Genomic DNA, 6,700 nt, shown 5'->3' on the forward strand with positions numbered 1-6,700 from the left:
ATTTCTAAATTTTTCTGCTGCCCTGAGATTTATTAATAATCATATATATATATATATATATATATATATATATATATATATATATATATATATATATATATATATATATATATATATATATATATATATATATATATATTGTCAGTTCAGATAAACAAACAATTTAAATAAACGAATTTTAAAAAATGAATTTAAAAAAACGAATAAAAACGAATATGACGACGGGCACAAGAAATGTGTTGATTTGACGCTCGTTGAAAGGAGAGAGTTCGACGTTTCGCGCAAAGCTCTTCGTCGGAAAGGAGAGAGAGAAAAGTCCAGAGAAGGAAAAGAAAACGCCAACGGCACACGTGTATTTACATTGCTGAAGTCGTGTGTGTGTGTGTGTGTGTGTGTGTGTCTGTCTGTCTTTTGTCGTTCATTTATTCATATAGGTACAACATCGAGTTTACGAAATCTTTGGTTTCGAATACTTTTCCGGGTTATTCATTATTCCGATCCAGGGGTGGTCACCTCGGTTAACAATCTCTAAATTAAAAAAATATTAAATTTACTTAAGCAATTAAATGAAATACGGGTACCTGTACATTAATGTAAATCAGTGCGGATCATAAGTGTTTCCGGACTATCAGGGTCCAGAAATACACACACACACACGCACACACATATGTATGTATGTATGTATGTATGTATGTATGTGTGTGTGTGTGTGTGTGTATGTATGTATGTAAGTATGTATGTATATATGTGTTTGTGTGCGTGTGTGAGCGCGTGCACGTGTTATGTATGTTTGTATGTGTGTGTATGTGCGCGCGTGCGTGTGTGTAAATGTGTGTGCGTTTGTGTATGTGTGGGTGTGTGTGTGTGTGTGTGTTATCTCTTTATCTTTGATTTTGTTTCAGTAATTGTCGATCGTATCATTATCGAACGAATCGACCGAGTACTTTTTTTCTTTTAAGGTTGGTACTCATTCTATCGGTCTCTTTAGCCGACCCGCTAAGTTAGAGGGACACAAACAAACCGACACCGATTGTCAAGCTGTAGTTCGTTCACGTGTCCGTAACTTAGTGGTTCGGCAAAAGAGAACCAGTAGAATAAGTACCAGACTTTAAAAAGTAATCACTGGGTTCGATTCCTCAAGGCGGTGCCCCAGCATGGCCGCAGTTCTATAACTGAAACACATAAAAGATGAACGATAAAACAAGTTTACTCCCTCAAACTAATTCAATTCAAGACCAAATTTAATGTGGTTAAGTTCATTGAAAGGGCTCAACACTCTGTTACATTTTGAGATATTTTGTGTCAATATTTGTTGGACAAAAAAAAAATTATGATAAAATATGTGTTCAAGAATAAGCGATTAATTCGTAAACGTAAATGCTCAGCGCTGTAGTTGCCTCGTTTATTTATTTATTTTGTTTTTTGTTTTTTGTTTTTTTTTTAATTTTAATAATTTTGTTTTAGTTACACTCGAATAAAAGATCTCAATGATAGGAATCTAATTCTGTAAATCTTATCAAAATTGGATTTGTGAAAAAAAAATTTCTAAAAATTTTCAAAATATTTGCAGAAAATTTTCTAAAACGCAGTCAAATTTGAATGAAAGCAAATGCTTAAATTCGTTAAGTCATCATATCTCTGTTAGTTTATATAAAAAAATTTATAATTATATTTATTGCGAGTGTGTGTGTGTAAATTAGAGAGATATGATATTTTAAGCTTCCTTAAAATATCTAAATGAAAGAAATCTAACGCTGAGTCGAAATTGGTACAGTAGGAAAAGAAACAACATATGAAGCAAAACGTGGTCAACTTCCAAAATAATCACTGAAAATTTTTGCAACATTGAAAGCTTTGCAAATAACCATAAATAATTAAAAGCAAAAACGGACTAAAAAGAGAGACAGCGTTGAACTGTCCCTCAAATTTTGACTGGTTTCAGTTCATTCCAGACTTCGATGCGTGTGTGATGTGAGCTGTTGAAGTATAGCGTTGCGCAAGGTAGAGTGTTCCAGTTTCTCCAATATTTTGTATGCGTATTCAATAAATCATATACTCCTTTACCTCTTTACTTGTTTCAGTCATTTGACTGCGGCCATGCTGGAGCACCGCCTTCAGTCGAGCAAATCGACCCCAGAACTTATTCTTTGTAAGCCTAGTACTTATTCTATCGGTCTATTTTGCAGAACCGCTACGTTACGGAGACATAAACACACCAGCATCGGTTGTCAAGCGATGTTGTGGGGACAAAGACAGACACACAAACATATACACATGATAGATCGCTGACCACTACATTTACAATTTTTTTTTCTCCTTGTTTCTCTCCTTATTTCTTTCTGTGTTCCTTTCAGTTGAAGAGCGTAGGCTCGAAACGTCAAAGACTTTCTCTATTCTCGAGCTTTAAACTAATACATCCATTTGTTGTTTACACCACCTGTCTTCGTCTGTTGTTTCTTTCGTAAATTCTCCTATATATATACATATATACAACGGGCTTGTTTCAGTTTCCGTCTACCAAATCCACTCACAAGGCTTTGGTGAGCCCGAGGCTATAGTAGAAGACACTCGCCCAAGGTGCCACGCAGTGGGACTGAACCCGGAACGATGTGGTTCATAAGCAAGCTACTTACCACACAGCCACTCCTACGCCATATGCAGATTTTAAGTGAAAAAAAAAATCAGCTTTTTATGTTTTTAGGCGCAACTTTAGGTGCAAAAGATATCATTTTTCATCCAGACTTAATAGAAATATCAATATAAAAATTATTTTACATTTAAAGCGTAAATATACCAATTTGAGCTCATTAAAGATTTTAAAAATTCTCGTTTTCAAAATAAGATAATTCGTTTTTTTTTACAGTTACGCCAAAAAAATTGTTGTCTGTATTTATTTTCGTACAAAACAGTAGAAATTAATGAATTAACAAATAAAGTAATAATTACAACTGTTTTATCTAAATAAACAATTATTTTTTATGTCAATAAAGAGCGATCTTGTAGAAAAGTACAAATTTGATATTCTTAAACAAGAGCACGAACGAGAGGATAGGAAACGATGATAGCCCTCTGAAGGACGTTACGTCCTCAGCCGCTTAGACTACTGCTCCCAGTTATGACCACCACAGCGTAAAATTAACGGCGGAAGTCGAAGCAATCCAGCGAAGCTAAACAAAGAAGATCGTCTCAATGCTACTTGTCAGCTCCTGGGAAAGGCTGAAAAAAAGGTAGAATCTATTCTCTAGATGGAAAGCGACAAAGATATGTGCTGATATACATCAGAAAAAAAAACTAGGACTTGTACCAAATTTCAGCATTGGAAGTTACACAAAAAGCAGAACATACATATATACATACATGCATGCATGCATACATACACACACCTGAACACATACTCACTACCACCAACACAACCACCACTACCATCACCACCATCACTACCACCACTACCACCACCGTCACCACCACATCCTCTATCGTCCCTTCTGTCTCTACCTCCTCCGCCACCTCCAGCATCGTCAACACCATCACCAACACCCTAACAACAACAACAACAACAACAACAACAACCACAACAACAACAACAACCACACCAACAACACAACAATCACCACCTCTGCTATTAACGCAGCAATATACCCGCCACGCCACCCGAAATTCAATAAACCGCCAACAACACCGTTTATAAATTTATGATATATGGCGGCGACAGTTCATATAGGGTGATGGTGATGGTGATGGTGATGATGATGATGAAGATGATGATGATGATTGGTCGTGATGGGGGGCGGAGACAGAAGGGGTGTTGGTGGTGGTGGTGGTGGTTGGTATATGGTGGCGACTGTTGCAGCGGAGGCGGTGGCGGCAGAACGGCGGAGACAGTAGAAGCGGCAGCGGCGGCGGCGGTCTTGGTGGTGGTGGTGGTGGCGGTGGTGGCGGTGATGATTATGGCTTGCAGTAGCGACGATCTAGGTGATGATGATGATGATGATGATGATGATGATGATGATGATGATGGTGATGGTAGTGGTGCTGGCAAAGGCTGTAGTGGTACCAGTGGTTTTTAAGTGAAAGCTGGTGGTGGCGGCGACAGCGATTGCGGCAGCGGCGGCGATGGCGGCTATCGTCGTCGTCGTCGTGGACGCATTGACGGTAATACAAACTTACAAATGTTAATTGCAGGCCTGCTAAAACCTGGTGTCGCCGGTAGGGAGCGAACTCGGGAGATTTGTTTGCTAATTATTGGGTAGAGCAGTTTGTCTCTTTAATAATAACAACACCGTAGGAGCCTTGGGTGAAATCCGTTAGATTCACACACCTTTAGACCTTGCCAATTATCGTCTTTGTCGCTCACTCATTCTCTCTGCATATATATATATATATATATATATATATATATATATATATATATATATATATATATATATATATATAGTGTGTGTGTGTGTGTGTGTGGAAGAGAATGGGAGAGAGAAAGAGCGAGAGAAAGAGAAAAGAGAGACAGAGATAGATAGACAGAGACAGATAGACAGAGACAGACAATGACAGAGAGAGACAGAGAGAGACGGAGAGAGAGAGGCAGACAGATAAATAGTTAGATAGACAGACAACTAGATAAATAGTCAGATAGACAGACAACTAGATAGATAGATAGATAGATAGATAGATAGATAGATAGATAGATAGATAGATAGATAGATAGATGTGTTTGGGTGTATATGAAAGATATATATATATAGACACACACACATATAGATATATAGCATGTTTCCTTCCAGTTGTTTTCTTCTTTGTATCTTTTATCTTTGGTCTTTCTTCCTGTCCTTGATTTCCAACAAAATATGGAACCCGACACTTTGACAAATAACTATTATTATCTTAATATGTAAACATCCATTTTGTGACAAAAAATATGTTTTATGGATATAAGGTGCGATTGTTGTTTAAAGTTTCACAGGATGAATAGGACGTGTTCGGAGCTACGTTGTTACGTTGCTATGTCGAACGAATAAGAGAGAAAAATACATGTTGTAGAGGATGTTTTTTTTTTTTATTGAAACTGAAACTGAGAGTTTGTCCCGCGACTCGAGTTTCATGCCTCGGCGATCTTCAGGCGAGTTTCGCATACATACATACTCGTATATTCGTGTGTGTGTGTGTGTGTGTGTGTGTGTTTGTGTGTGTGTGTGTGTGTGTGTGTGTGTCTGTGTGCATGCACACGAACTCAAAGATGTGTATGTATGTATGTATATATATATATATATATATATATATATATATGCATAGAGAGAGAGAAAAAGAGAGATGTGTATTGACAAAGTATCACACATATGCACCTATACATAACTAAACACACACACACACACACACACACACACACACAATTTCACTCGCGCATAAACACATACAAATACTCACAGACACTCACACATCTAGTTACACACATACTATCTTCCACACACACATCATCACTCAAACTAATACATACACATACACACACACACACACTCATTTATAAATGTTCACACACAGACACACATAAACACTCGTACGAAATCTATCTCTCTGTCTCATACGCGTACAACACACATCCTCATTAACACACACAAAAACATTAACACTAATATATACAGACACATACATACGCACACACAGACACACGTAGACACATATTTACAAATGTACACACACACAAATACATATAAACACTTTCTCTCTCACACTCATACACAGCCTTCCTCTCTCATGCGTGTGTACACACACAAACACCCGTTTACAAATGTACTCACACAAATGTACTCACACACACACACACACACACACACACACAAATACAGTCTCTCTCGCTCTCTCTCACACATACTGAGCCATCCTCTCTCTCTCTCTCTCTCTCACACACACACACACACATGCACAGCCATCCTCTCTCTCTCTCTCTCTCTCTCTCTCTCTCTCACATGCACAGCCATCCTCTCTCACACACACACACACACACACATATACACTCATTCACAAATGCATACATGCACACACATACACAGTCTCTCTGTCTGTTTCTGTCTCTCTTTCTCTCTCTCTCTTTCTCTTTCCCTCTCTCATACACATACGCATAAGCACACACACACACATACACACACACGCATGCACGCATTAATAGCCTGAAGGAAAAAATTGCATTAAAATCAAATCTAACAACGTTGCTTTTAATTAAGCCATTAGTTACGGGGGTGGCGATGGCGGTGGCGGTGGTGGTGGTGGTGGTGGTGGTGGTGGTGGTGGTAGCGGTGGTAGTGGTGGTGGTGGTGGTGTTGGTTAGGTGAGGGTTGTTTTTGCTGTTGTTGTTTTTGGTGATGGTGGTGGTGGTGATGTAATGGGAATGACAGTGGCGGTGGTTTAGTGGTTAGAGACTATGGTGATGCAATGACGAGGAAGAAGAGGAAAACGACGATGACGACGATGAGAACGATGACAAGGCATGATTATGATGATGATGGTGGTGGTGTTGGTGGTGCTGGTGGTGGTGGTGGTCGTCGTCGTCGTAGTGGTGACAACCACGACAACAACAATGAGCAGGAAGAATACGATTATGACGACGAAAATGATGATGAGGGTGGTGGTGGTGGTGGTGGTGGTGGTGGTGGTGGTGGTGGTGGTGGTGGTGCTGGTGGTGCTGGTGGTGGTGGCGGTGGTGGTGGTGGCG

The sequence above is a fragment of the Octopus bimaculoides genome, chromosome 22, assembly GCF_046866305.1.
Source record: "Octopus bimaculoides isolate indiv1 chromosome 22, ASM4686630v1, whole genome shotgun sequence".
Taxonomy (NCBI): Eukaryota; Metazoa; Mollusca; class Cephalopoda; order Octopoda; family Octopodidae; genus Octopus; species Octopus bimaculoides.